Here is a 15,431-nt window from a genome sequence, read left to right as displayed (position 1 = left end):
AATGTTTGCCGCCTGCAAATGAACGGCAGAAAAGGGGCGGTACAAGGCGCAGATACGCACTTTAAAAAGCCTCATTCTTAGCGCAAAATGTTGCGCTAAGGCACGCTTAATTGACTTAAGCCCATGTGAAGTCGGCCTAACTCCAGCTCCAACTCATAATGGCTCATGTACGAATAAAATTAGTGATATCGAGAATACTGTAGCAAACTGCTACCATCAGCCGCGTTATATTAATGTAGGATACGTCATATTCGGGAGCGGCAGGCAGTCACCACAGCCCCCAACTATCTGCAGATTGCCCCCCGCCATTCTTGTACTTAGCTTCTCATGAATTACACTTTCCTCTTGAACCTTATTTAAAGGGATTGTCCAAGTTATTTTTTTTTAACTCTTTCTTTCCTTTGCCCAAGGAGGATACAACAGGTACTGCTCGCCTCTCCTGGCCCCCTGCATGGACTCCGCTGCAGTGTCTCCCCATAGTTGTCGGAGTTAATAATTCTAGATTGCGACAAATATTATAATGTTTGCATAAAGAATTAGTAATCAGTTGTGTTGTGCGCGGCGTCTCATCGTGGGAAAAGCTCTATTATAGGGTAACACAATGCTAATACTGAAGGCCTGGTGAAGGTGATCAAGTACTCCATTGTGATCAGACTAGGATACCACCGATACTCTGGATTTCAGATGTTGCATCGGTTTCTATACATGTATTTGAATAGGAAGACCTTTTGAAAAATGGACATCTTCAGACCCATTAATGGATGCTTTCTGCAAAGACAGTGACTGAATGGGCTTATTTTGCTGTTTTTTGTTCACTTTATGGCTGGGGTCACACAGGGAGGATTTGCCGCGGATTGCCGTTGCATATCCGCACTGCAGCAAAACTGCTGCGTTTGCAGTGCAATGCAGCACAAATAAGATTTGCCAAAAAGCTGTTCTCACAGTGCGGATTTTTTCCGCACAGCCGCAGTGCGAAATGCAACTGCGGCGCGGTTTTAAAAGATGCAGCATGTTCATTTTACGGTCTTTTCTGCAGCGTTTTTTTGACCATAGACCGCTATGGACGCAGCCAAATCCGCGGAAAAAAGCAAAAAAGCGCTGTGGAAAAAAAAATCGGCAAGCCCAAATTAACCTTTGAAGCGGTTTTCCCGCAGAAGCAGTTCTTCTGCTGCAAAGCCGCAACGGAAAAACCGCGGCAAATCCGCCCTGTGTGACCCCAGCCTATATTTACTGGAAAAAAATCTGCCTTCATCCCTCTGCCAAAGAAAGGATCGCTCCAACTACCGAACAATAGCCCTCCGCATGCAAGCAAGATCCTTCTCCACATTATACAGGGAAGACTGAGATCAGTAGTCAAAAAGCTCAAAAATACCAAAAGAATATCTACTGCATTGGCCATGACAAACTATGGCGCCCCCTACAAGAGCTGGGCGTATCGGCACATCTAGTCAGGCTGATAAAATCACTTTATACCAATCAGGAAGCCACTGTGAAAACACAGTACGGGGACACAGATTGGTTTGGGATCGGCAAAGGCGTCCGACAGGGCTGCATCCCCTCACCCCTCTTGTTTAACCTACATGGGGAAGTGATCATGCGGAAAATGGACCTAGATGAATTGGAATTCGGGGTGAAAATAGGTGGAAGAAACATCAACAATCTCCGTTATGTGGATGACACAACTCTGCTTGCAGAAACAGAAGCCAGTCTGAAGTAGCTGATATGTAAGGGTAAAACTGAAAGTGAAATAATGGGCCTCTGCCTGAGGCCGCCTGCACACGGGCGGAAATCCTGCCGCGGGATTTCCGCCACTGAAAGTTTGCATAGGAATGCATTACAATACGCACTCCTATGCAGACGACCGCGGTTTGGCCGCGCGAAATTTCGCGCGGCAAACAAACCGCGGCATGCCCTAATTTTCCTGCGTGCACGCACTCACCCGGCCGCCGGCTCCGGTCTGCGCATGCGCTGGCTGCGCGGCAGTCGGCACATGAAAGAGCCGGGGCCGCCAGGCGCGGGAGAGTACGCGCTCGTCCCTGCAGGCTCTCGGGTCGGGTCCCGCGGCGAGAATTCTCGCCGCCGGATCTTACCCGCTCGTGTGCAGGCGGCCTGAATGTAAAGAAGACTAAAATTATGACGACTGCAAGAAATGCCCAAATACAATTTAAAACCGACAATGAAGCCATAGAGTGCGGGCTGGAGAATCTATGCCAGAGATAAAACGTAGGATAGCACTGGGGCGAAGTATGATGCTAAACATGGAGAAGTGGGGATATCGGCATAGCAACTTAACGCAGGATGGTGCAAACCACCGTTTCCCTAGAGCCATGTATGAATGTGAAAGCTGGATTGCAAAAAAAGCTGATAGAAGGAGGACCGATGCGTTTGAGCTGTGGTGCTGGCGAAAGCTGTTGCGTATGCCCTGGATGGCGAGAGTAACAAACAGAGAAGTCCTGATTCGTGTAAGACCCAATATATCACTGGAGGACAACATGGCCGGGCTCAGGCTCACGGAGGACAAGATGACCGGGCTCAGGCTCACGGAGGACAAGATGACCGGGCTCAGGCTCACGGAGGACAAGATGGCCGGGCTCAGGCTCACGGAGGACAAGATGGCCCGCCTCAGGCTCACGGAGGACAAGATGGCCCGCCTCAGGCTCACGGAGGACAAGATGGCCCGCCTCAGGCTCACGGAGGACAAGATGGCCCGCCTCAGGCTCACGGAGGACAAGATGGCCCGCCTCAGGCTCACGGAGGACAAGATGGCCCGCCTCAGGCTCACGGAGGACAAGATGGCCCGCCTCAGGCTCACAGAGGACAAGATGGCCCGGCTCAGGCTCACAGAGGACAAGATGGCCTGGCTCAGGCTCACACATTTTGACCATATTACTTTTTCAAATCTGTTACTTTTCCAACAATATATACTGTAGGAAGGAACTTCCACATAAAGAAGAGTTTTTGCAAAATCCTCTGTTTTGCATAGGTCAAAGTGTAGTTTTCTGAGTACTGTTAACCCCTTAGTGACCAAGGTTTTTTTTTGTTTCTGCATTTTCGTTTTTTCCTCCCTGCTTTTAAAAAATCGTAACTCCTTTATTTGTCCATCGAAGTAGTTGTATGAGGGCTTGTTTTTTCTGTGGGACGAGTTGTGTGTAATGTATTGTATAATGTACTGAAAAACTTAAAAAAAAATTTTAATTGGAGACAAATAGAAAAAAAATTAAATTCCACCATCTTGTAGTGCGTCTTGTTTCTACGGCGCATAAACAGCAACAAAAATAACATGATAACTTTATTCTATGGGTCAGTACGATTACTACGATACCAAGCATATAGTTTTTGGGGTTTTTTTTAAACAATAATTTTTATTTATATATATAGTTGTTTTTTTTGCTGCACTATTTGTATTTTTTTTTCAAAGATATTTAATTTTTTCAAATTATTCTTTGCCGCCATCTTCTGCACACAATAACTTTTCTATTTTCCGTCGACGTAGTTGTGCGAGGGCTCATATTTTGCGAGAGGTCCTGTTGTTTGCGTTGGTTTTGGAATAAATACCACTTTTTGATTGCTTTTTATTGCATATTTTTCTTGAAGAGAGGGTGACCAAAAAAGTGCATTACCTCAGTCTCGCAAAGCACAAATCTCGCACGATTTTCTCGCCAGTGTGAAGGAGCCCTTAGAAAGATCTTGCAAAATAGTAAAAGGCCGTCTATTTACTCTCAACTCTCCATTGTAATAGTCTGCAAACACTGACCTAAAAATGTACCCGGCTGCTACTAATTCACACAAACCACCATATTGCTGGGTTCACACATGCTGGAATCCCAGCGGAAATCTCGCGGTTTGGCCGCAGCTAAAAACCACAAGATTTCCGCCAGTAGAGCGCTGCTTCAAAACCCGCGGCACTTAGTGAATCACACTAAACTTCATCTTCTCACAAGAACACACGGCAGTGCAGACGCTTGCATCGCATACAATCTGCGCGTAGGCGTGTGTGACATCTCCAAGAGCAGCCCAAGTATTAATAGTGACATCCCACAGAGTGGCCCCAGCGTTAATCCTGACATCCCACAGCGGCTGCCTGTAGTAATAGTGACATCCCACAGCAGCCCCCTGTACTAATGGTGACATCCCACAGTGACCCCTGTAATAATTGTGTCCCCTGCGGGGATGAAGAACACATCGGCCACATGCCGCAGATGTTTTCTTCATCCCCGCGGGAAATAAAGAATTCCCTACCGCAACTGTCACAGATGGAGCTCGATGTGAAGATGAAGATGTAATCCTGCCGCTACCTCCTGCTGGATAAGTCATTAGTGGTTAGGGCTGTCCCCTTAATGGCCCCAATGGCAATACTGCGCCCCATTAATGGCCCCAATAGCAACAGTATGCCCCCTTAATGGCCCCAATAGCAACTGTGCGCCCCCCTTAATGGCCGCAATAGCAATAGTGTGCCGCCTTAACGGCCCCAATAGGAATGGTGCACCTCCTATAGGGAGGGAGGTGGTGGTGGTGGTGGGCAGTTGTGGGGTAGGGAGGGAGGGTGGTGGGGGGGGGGGGTATGTGGGATGGGGAGGGATTGTATTGGGCAAGTAGTTTTACTCTTGAATGCAGATGCTGTTTGTTGAGTTTAATTTGGCCTGATGCTTATCTCTACTGATTACCCAGTACTGACTCCACAGCTTGTTGTTTTCTTTGTTGCCTGTTTGCTCCACCAGTCAGCGACTACTCTGGAGATGCAACCTAGGGATTCGTAGCAGCGAAGTCCAGATCCCTGTACAGGGGTTAAAGGGTTAAAACCTGCGGTCCCTAGATCCTGCTATCCAGAGTAGCCAGCGCCAAGTCAGGCTGTGGAAGTGCAGTTGCTGAACACGCAATTCCGAACACAACAATGTTACAGGAGTTTATAATTATAGGAAATGTGAGGGTAAATAATTAAAAGTTAAAGGGGTTTTCCAATGAAATACTATTGATGAACCATCATCAGGATAGGTCATCAGTAGTTGATTGGTCAGCGTCCGTCGCTCAAGACTTCCGCTGCTTCCGCTCCAACCTCTGTGTTATTGCGGCGCTGACAGCATGCTCCCACTCAGCTGATCGGTCGGGGGGCCCAAACGACGGACCCCAGACGATCAACTATTGATGACCTATCCTGATGATAGATCATCAATAGTATTTCACTTGAAAACCCCTTTAAGTTTGAGATGTTATATGGGGGAGAGGGGCAGGGTTTGTGGGATAGGGAGGGAGGTGGTGGGGGTTTGTGGGATAGGGAGGGAGGTGGTGGGGGTTTGTGGGATAGGGAGGAAGGTGGTGGGGATTTGTGGGATAGGGAGGGAGGGAGGTGGTGGAGATTTGTGGGATAGGGAGGGAGGGAGGGAGGTGGTGGGGATTTGTGGCATAGGGAGGGAGGTGGTGGGAGGGTGTGTATAGAACAAGTAGTTTTACTTACTAATGCTGATTGTTGAGTCTAATTTGGCCTGATGCTTACATCTACTGATTACCCAGTACTGACTCCACAGCTTGTTGTTTTCTTTGTTACCTGTTTGCTCCACCAGTCAGCGACTACTCTGGAGATGAAACCTAGGGATTCGTAGCAGCGAAGTCCAGATCCCTGTATAGGGGTTAAAGGGTGAAAACCTGCGGTCCCTCAGATCCTGCTATCCAGAGTAGCCAGCGCCAAGTCTGGCTGTGGAAATGCAGTTGCTGAACAGGTAATTCCGAACACAACAATGTTACGGGAATTTAGCATTATAGGAAATGTGAGAGTAAATAATTAGAAGTTAAAGGGGTTTTCCAGCGAAATACTATTGATGAACTATCATCAGTATAGGTCATCAGTAGTTGATTGGTCAGCATCCGTCTCTCAGGATCCTGACCAATCAGCTGAGCGGGGTATGCTGTCAGCACTGCAAAAACACAGAGGTCGGAGCCGAAGTCTCCACGTCGACCTATATGTAGTGGCGGCACTTGTAACTGCAGGCATCGCTCTCATTGATTTCAATGAGAGCCGTGCCTGCAGTTACAAGCGCCACCCACTACATGGGAGGTCGGCATGGAGTCTTCCGCTCCAAATACACAGAGGTAGTAGCGGAAGCCTAAGCGCCTATGTCTGTATAGTGGCCTGTGCTTGTAACTGCAGGCACAGCCCGCGTTGATTTTAATGAGAGCCATGCCTACAGTTACAAGCCCTGGCCACTATACAGATGTCAGCGCAGAGCCTTCTGCTGCTTCCGCTCCAATCTCTGTGTTATTGCGGCGCTGACAGCATGCGCCCACTCAGCTGATCGGTCGGGGGGCCCAAACGACAGACCCCAGACAATCAACTATTGATGACTTATCCTGATGATAGATCCTCAATAGTATTTCACTTGAAAACCACTTTAAGTTTCAGATGTTCTATGGTGGGGAGGGGCAGGGTTTGTGGGATCGGGAGGGAGGTGATGGGGTTTTGTGCTATAGGGAGGGAGGTGGTGGAGGTTTGTGGGATAAGGAGGGAGGTGGTGGAGGTTTGTGGGATAGGGAGAGAGGTGGTGGAGGTTTGTGGGATAGGGAGGGTGTGTATAGAACAATTAGTTTTACTTACTAATGCTGTTTGTTGAGTCTAATTTGGCCTGATGCTTATCTCTACTGATTACCCAGTACTGACTTCACAGCTTGTTGTTTTCTTTGTTGCCTGTTTGCTCCACCAGTCAGCGACTACTCTGGAGATGCAACCTAGGGATTCGTAGCAGCGAAGTCCAGATCCCTGTACAGGGTTAAAGGGTGAAAACCTGAGGTCCCTAGATCCTGCTATCCAGAGTAGCCAGCGCCAAGTCTGACTGTGGAAGTGCAGTTGCTGAACAGGCAATTCCGAACACAACAATGTTACAGGAATTTAGCATTATAGGAAATGTGAGGGTAAATAATTAGAAGTTAAAGGGGTTTTCCAGTGAAATACTATTGATGAACTATCATCAGGAAAGGTCATTAGTAGTTGCGTGGTCAGTGTCCGTTGCTCTGGACCCTGACCAATCAGCTGAGCGGAGTATGTTGTCAGCACTGCAAAAACATAGAGGTCGGAGCCAAAGTCTCCACGCCGACTTATGTGTAGTGACCGGCACTTGTAACTGCAGGCACAGCTCTCCTTGATTTCAATGAGAGCCATGCCTGCAGTTCCAAGCGCCGGCAACTACACAGAGGTCAGCATAGAGACTTCCGTTCCAACCTCTGTGTTATTGCGGCGCTGACAGCATGCGCCCACTCAGCTGATCGGTCGGGGTCCCAAACGACGGACCCCAGACGATCAACTACTGATGACCTATCCTGATGACAGATCATCAATAGTATTTCACTTGAAAACCCCTTTAAGTTTGAGATGTTATATGGGGGAGAGGGGCAGGTTTGTAGGATAGGGGGTAGGTGGTGGGGGTTTGTGGGATAGGGAGGGAGGTGGTGGGGGTTTGTGGGATTAGGGATGGAGGGTGTGTATAGAACAAGTAGTTTTACTCACTGATGCCGATTCTGTTTGTTGAGTCTAAATTGCCCTGATGCTTATCTCTACTGATTACCCAGTACTGACTCCACAGCTTGTTTTCTTTGTTGCCTGTTTGCTCCATCAGTCAGAAATGTGAGAGTAAATAATTAGAAGTTAAAGGGGTTTTCCAGTGAAATACTATTGGTGAACTATCATTGGTATAGGTCTTTAGTAGTTGAATGCTCAGCGTCCGCCGCTCAGGACCCTGACCAATCAGCTGAGCGAGGTATGCTGTCAGCACTGCAAAAACACAGAGGTCGGAGCCGAAGTCTCCACGCCGACCTATATGTAGTGGCCGGCGCTTGTAACTGCAGGCATGGCTCTCATTGATTTCAATAAGAGCCGTGCCTGCAGTTACAAGCGCCAGCCACTACATGGGAGGTCGGCATGGAGTCTTCCGCTCCAAATACACAGAGGTAGTAGCGGACGCTTAAAGGGGTTGTCCCGCGCCGAAACGGGTTTTTTTTTTTCAACCCCCCACCCCCCCCCACCGTTCGGCGCGAGACAACCCCGATGCAGGGGTTAAAAAAGAACACCGGAGAGTGCTTACCTGAATTCCCGCGCTCCGGTGACTTCTTACTTACCTGCTGAAGAAGGCCGCCGGGATCTTCACCCTCGGTGGACCGCAGGGCTTCTGTGCGGTCCATTGCCGATTCCAGCCTCCTGATTGGCTGGAATCGGCACGTGACGGGGCGGAGCTACACGGAGCTACACGGAGCCCCATTGAGGAAAGAAGAAGACCCGGACTGCGCAAGCGCGGCTAATTTGGCCATTAGACGGCGAAAATTAGTCGGCTCCATGGAAACGAGGATGCTAGCAACGGAGCAGGTAAGTGAAAAACTTTTGATAACTTCTGTATGGCTCATAATTAATGCACAATGTACATTACAAAGTGCATTAATATGGCCATACAGAAGTGTATAGACCCACTTGCTGCCGCGGGACAACCCCTTTAAGCACCGACCTCCGTATAGTGGCCTGCGCTTGTAACTGCAGGCACAGCCTGCGTTGATTTTAATGAGAGCTATGCCTGCAGTTACAATTGCCGGCCACTACACAGAGGTCAGGGCGAAGACTTAGGCTGCTTCCGCTCTAATCTCTGTGTAATTGCAGCACTGATACCATGCGCCCACTCAGCTTATCAGTCGGCACCCAAGCGATGGACCCCGGTCAATTATTTATAGATGACCTATCCTGATGATAGATCCTCAATAGTATTTTACTGGAAAACCACCTTAAGTTTAAAATGGTATATGGGGGAGATGGTGGGGGTTTGTGGGATAGGGAGGGAGGTGGTGGGGGTTTGTGGGATAGGGAGGGAGGTGGTGGAGGTTTGTGGGATAATGAGGGAGGTGGTGGGGATTTCTGGGATTAGGGAGGGAAAGTCTGTATAGGTCAAGCAGTTTTACTCACCGATGCCGATTCTGTTTGTTGAGTCTAATTTGACCTGAATACCCAGTACTGACTCCACAGCTTGTGGTTTTCTTTGTTGCCTGTTTGGTCCACCAGTCAGCGACTACTCTGGAGATGCAACCTAGGGATTCATAGCAGCGAAGTCCAGATCCCTGTACAGGGGTTAAAGGGTGAAAACCTGCAGTCCCTAGATCCTGCTATTCAGAGTAGCCAGCGCCAAGTCTGGCTGTGGAAATGCAGTTGCTGAACAGGCAATTCTGAACACAACAATGTTACAGGAATTTAGTATTTAATTGTGAGAGTGAATAATTAGAAGTTAAAGGGGTTTTCCAGTGAAATACTATTGATGAACTATCATCAGTATAGCTCATAAGTATTTGATTGGTCAGCGTCCGTCGCTCAGGACCCTGACCAATCAGCTGAGTGGGGTATGCTGTCAGCACTGCAATAGCACAGAGGCCGGAGCAGAAGTCTCCACACCGACCTATATGTAATGGCCGGCACTTGTAACTGCAGGCACAGCTTGCGTTGATTTCCTTGAGAGCCGTGCCTGCAGCTACAAGTGCCGGCCACTACATGGGAGGTCGGCATGGAATCTTCTGCTCCAAATTCACAGAGGTAGTAGTAAAAGCCTCCGTGCTGATCTCCGTATAGTGGCCTGCGCGTTGATTTTAATGAGAGCCATGCCTGCAGTTACAAGCGATGGCCACTACACAGAGGTCAGAGCAGAGACTTCCGCTGCTTTCGCTCCAACCTCTGTGTTATTGCGGCGCTGACAGCAAGCGCTCACTTAGCTGATTGGTCGGGGTTCCGAGCGACAGACCCCAGCCGATCAACTATTGATGACCTATCCTGATGATAGATCATCAATAGTATTTCACTGGAAAACCCCTTTAAGTTTGAGATGGTATATGGGGGGGAAGGGCAGGGTTTGCGGGATAGGAAGGGAGGTGGTGGGGTTTGTGGGTTGGTGGAGATGGTGGAGGCTTGTGGGATAGGGAGGGAGGTGGTGGGGGTTTGTGGGATAGGGAGGGAGGTGATGGGGGTTTGTGGGATAGGGAGAAAGGTTGTGGGATAGGGAGGGAGGTGGTGGGGGTTTGTGGGATAGGGAGAAAGGTGGTGGGGGTTTGTGGGATAGGGAGGGAGGTGGTGGGGGTTTGTGGGATAGGGAGGGAGGTGGTGGGGGTTTGTGGGATAGGGAGGGAGGTGGTGGGGGTTTGTGGGATAGGGAGGGAGGTGGTGGGGGTTTGTGGGATAGGTAAGTAGGGAGGGTGTATGAGAAATTTTTTAAAGGAGTATTCCGTTTCCAACAGGTTAGCCGCATAACCACGGGATAGAGGATAAGTAGCTGATCGGTGGGGGTCCGACTGCTGGGACCCTCACTGATTACAAAGAACAAGGGCCCAGTCGGGCCCTGAATGAAGGAAGTCCAGGTTGAGCAAGCACAATGTCTTCCATTCATTTCAATGAGAACACCAAAGATTCCCCAGTCAAACGCTCTCATTGAAATGAATAGAGTGCAATGTGCCTGCCCGACCTCTTCTTCCTGCACTGCCCAACTTGCCCTCCCTTCATTCGGGCACCGACCCAGCCCCTGTACTTGTGATCAGTGGGGGTCCCAGTGGTCGGACCGCCACCGATAGGGGATAACTCATTGGAACCCTTTAATGCTTTTAGCTAGAATACCTACTAAAATAAACATCTGCTAACTACTTGAATACAAATTATTATTTTTTTTTAAAACCAGGTGTGTCTATAGCTTATTCTTAGAAAACCGTTCAGTGTTACCACCATTAATGGCTCTCTCCTTCCAAACTTTTTATTCCTAAAACAGTTAAATAAAAACTGAGCATCTCGAGTCTGATTGGGACGTGTATGTGTATGGTTTTATTCTACATTTTTCTCCAATTCATGGAATATGGGCTGTTGTCACCCAAGAAGAGGTTTCAAGACCAGTAGGCGGCCGGCCCAGTTCTTGCTGGGATTGTCACCTACTAGAAGCAGCTAGTTTTCCTGTTTTAGGCCAGATCACTTTGTGGATTTACTGCAAATTTCTACAACAGAATGTGTAATTTGCAACAGACTTCTATATTTATTCTGCATGCATCACTCCAAATAGTGAAAAGTTAGTCCGGCTAAGAAAACCTCTGGAAGCCGCCGGCTGAAAAAATAAACCTGGTTGGAATATTCGGGTGGAATGCTTCTCAAGGGACAAACCTGCACAGATGTGAAGATGGAGAAAGGTGCAGAATGCAGATACCCTCCAATTTTGCATAGCTGGTTACTGATCTGCAAATTTCTTCCCTAGTAACCTGTAAACTGAGAGGAGAGCCAGCATGTGTAACTGCATAGGGGTCCAATAGGTAAAGGGTCCCACTGCCACCGTAAAGTGGATTTCTTCTTTGGACAACCCTTGTGAAGAGGATCCTTTGCTAGTAAGCCAACAGTGTTATTTCTGCTGGAATCGCCAGCCATCAGCTGTCATATGTGGAGAAAACTGGCAGTAAGGGCTTGTTCACATGGGCATAATTCACATGTAACCACCCAATATGGTTTCCGTGCAGAAATTACACCAAGACCTGACGTGTCAATTCTTTTTTCACGATGTGGATTTCAAAATCCATATGCGGAAAAACAGGAGCCGTGTGAACTCTAGTGCGGATTTCCATAGCATGCTAAAACGGTGCAGATTTTACAGAATATTTGGGGGCAGAATCTGCATTTAAACGCAATGCAAAATTCACACTGTGTGAAAGAGGCTTAAGGGTATGTTCACACAGATCCAACATGGGATTTTCTCCACCTCTAAAACCGAAGTAGAAATCTGTGGCTCAGCTACATATGTGAGGTCACTTCGTAACGGCGATTCTTGCAGAATTGCATCAGAAATCACGAAGTTCCTTGCAGAATCATCACAGGAGAAATGAAATATTATGCAGTGCGTCATGCTAAGCCGTAGACTTTGAACACAGCGGCACGACTCATGCTTGACAGTGGGTCCATTTAAACTTTAGCTGGAGTCACACGATTGGGGAAGGGGAACAAGGACTGCAGTTCTCTTTTCCCAATGGTCGGACCCTAACCAATCTAGCATTTATCGACTATCCAGCAGATTGGTGCTAAATGCTTCAGACTGGAATACCCCTTTCATATAACTTGCATCTTTAGGTGCCTCTGTTAGTGGGAAACCAACCATCTATATCTGGGTATAGCCTAAGGAGCCTTAAAACAATCCTTCCCTATGTAAGTCGTCAAATACCATATATTCATGTTAACTGCCCAACAGGTATTAACGGAGCGCGACACCCCGCTGCACACTGAATTAACTGTTCTGGCAACCAGTAAAATAAAAACAAGGCATCTCAGCCGCTTTTAATTAATGAAGGGGCAGCGTGGTCTTGCTATGCACGGACCTGGTTATACGTGTTGCTGTATAGGTGGTCAGGTTTTTTTTATTTCTAGACTACATATCCAAAAAGATAAAGGCATTTTGGTTCTCCTCCACGTATAAAATGCCAAATACTTCTGTTGAGCTGTGCAAATCCAAAGATTATTAGTAGGGATATTTTATAAACTTCACCCACATGAAGGGTCATACTAACAAGGATATCAGCTGTGTAATATTATGGATGCCTTCGTTAATATGTGCAACATTTAGATTTGCTCCTCTTAACTGACCGTGTTCAGCAGCAGAACCACTATAGAAGTTGCAAATCTTTGTCCTATATGAACAGGCCAGTACTATTAATGGGTACTAGTGTATCTTGTCTCCACCAGAACTAGGGTTGGAGACATGGGTTGTCCGGCCACAGTGACAAGAAAAACCCCCGTTACGCCCCCCGGGTTAGGAATGTCTTAGGGTTAGAGAAGTTTTAGGGCTAGGGATGTCTTAGGGCTAGGTATGTCTTATTCTTATGCTTAGGGATCTGCTAACCACCCCATTTTGCGATGTGCTGTGAGGACTCTATGTTGCTGTTCAGCCGGGGCGCACAGTGAGTGGCGCGGAGAGACAGCGGGGCCGCCGTAAGCTGTCCCGGCAGAGGGGATTACAGCTCCACGCGCTGATGGGAGGCCTCCGCAGATAGTGACAGCAGGGGACGGGAGCGGAGCTCATGCAGCGCTTACGTACATGCAGTGCTGCGGGGTTAAGCGCTGGTGGTTTCATGGACAGCGGACGAGCAGTGAGGGGAGAACGCAGAGCGGGCACGAGAAGGCAGAGCGGCCACCGGACAGCGGACGAGCAGTTAGGGGAGAAGGCAGAGCGCCGGGACAGTGACAGGTGACAGAAGCGGAGCCTGACAGCGCCACAGAACTGGTAGCAGCAGCAGAACTGGAAGCTTACATGGGCGGTGAGCGAAGGGCCAGCAGCCGGAGAGAGAACCAGGGAGTTTGGAGTTGGGAGTTGACATGTCAATCAGCGCAGTGCCAGGGGCTATGGGACACCCAATCAAAAGCTGGGGGCGTTCACTCTGCCCCTGCCCATATTCCTGGCCAGCCAATAAAATTGTGGGTGTTGTTTTTGGACGCGCTGTTTGTCCCCATCCATTCTTCCTGGTGGAGACAAGATACACCAGTAGCCTATTAATAATGCTCGATAGTTGAGGGCTCACTACAGATTTTACAATGCCAACCTGCAACTTCAAGTTACCATTCTGATGTTCCAAACCAGAAATCATGTCTTCACAGGGTTTTGTTTTACCAAGGCAGACATCTAAACTACGGCATCTACAGGTGGAATGTGATACATCTCATTGGGCTATATTAGTGGAGGTTCCCATACATATTGGCCAGGCACCAGACTCCCCTCCTCTTCCGACAGTAGAAAGAAGGATTGGGCATGTTGGAATTCAACATGCCCGATTCTTTGTCCCCACATTCAATGGTCTCTCCATATGACTATGCATACATAGAGACCTGTCAGTCAATGGCAGGGTTTGGGGAAAGTTGGAGAGAGCAGTTTATATATAACTATTACTTTGCCAGAACACACTCCCCTCAGACCATGATTCTGTTCAAAAATCACCCATTCTTCCCCATGGGAAGGAAAAAATAATCTATCACATTGCACTTGCACATAGATGTGATTTTTTTATTCTTATTATTGAAACATGTGCTTTTCACGCACCTGACAATCTCGTGTACAGAACGCATCACATTGAAAAATCACAGGTTTACAAGTACAATGTAGGTCAGAGTTTCTCGGACTGATATTGCACTCGCCCGTGTGATTGCATCCATAGGCCGCCTGCAGACAGCAGGGTCGGATCCCACTGCGAGACCCGCACAGAAATAGAACATGCCGAGATTTGTTTTCCGCGCGTGGTTTCACATGGACAAATAGTGGCTGTGTGCATAGGATTGCATTATGTAATGCAATCCTATGGCAGCGGGCACGGGCGGAAATTCTGCAGGAAATCCCTCTGCAGGAGGCCTTAACCAGAGATGCTGCTACATCCCAGAACTGTGGCGGCGCAGATTATCTGACACCTTACACACCCGTTATGTATAGTAGAGCGATGTCATCAGCTTCTTGCATAAAAGGATTCTTTCTGGAATTTGCCAGAGCTGTTGGATAAGGATACTTCCTGCAACTGGACATACCCTTACGTCATGGCGATAGCGCGAGATCATAAGAGATCTCGTGCTATCTGGCAGCGGAACCGGGTGTCACTAGGGTTGCCACCTTTGTCACAAAAAAATATCGGCCATGCTAAAAAGGGGGGTGTCGGGGGCGAGGCTTATCACATCATTTTTTTCCTCCTTTATCTTATTACATCCAGCGGCTGTGCGCATGCGCGGGATCCAAGCCAGTGTGTTCTCGCGAGTAGATGACATTTAGTGTGAATCACACTAAACATCATCTACTCCCGAGAAGATGCTGCAGTCTGCAGATGCTCGCATCACATACAATCTACACATATATAATTATATACATGAGATACCCAGGTTACCCCAACATGGTCCATATCACTATATACAGAAGAATTACTTCCCCTGTGTATAGTGATGCTGTATGTAATTATATGTACAGCTGGTATAACGTATAACACCTAAACATACAAGATTACATGCAGTACATGGTACATATCCATCGTTGTACCGCATGTAGTGCTCTTCCTCTCTCCTCCTCGGGTCCTGACACTATCACTACAGGGCCGGCCAGACATCCATTCTGACACCCACAAATCGTACACACAACTCCACTACATCCATCCTGATCCCCAGACATCAGACACAGCTCTGCTACATCCATCCTAATCCCCACACATCACACACACAGCTCTACTACATTATCCTGATCCTCAGATATCAGACACACAGCTCCGCTACATCCATCCTGATCCCCAGACATCACACACACAGCTCCGCTACATTTATCCTAATCCCCACACATCACACACACAGCTCTGCTACATCCATCCTGACCCCCAGACATCACACACACAGCTTTTCTACATCCATCCTGACCCATAGACATCACACACAGCTCCGCAACATCCAT

The sequence above is a fragment of the Eleutherodactylus coqui genome, chromosome 5 (genome assembly GCF_035609145.1).
Source record: "Eleutherodactylus coqui strain aEleCoq1 chromosome 5, aEleCoq1.hap1, whole genome shotgun sequence".
Taxonomy (NCBI): Eukaryota; Metazoa; Chordata; class Amphibia; order Anura; family Eleutherodactylidae; genus Eleutherodactylus; species Eleutherodactylus coqui.
This window is presented reverse-complemented; position numbering follows the sequence as displayed.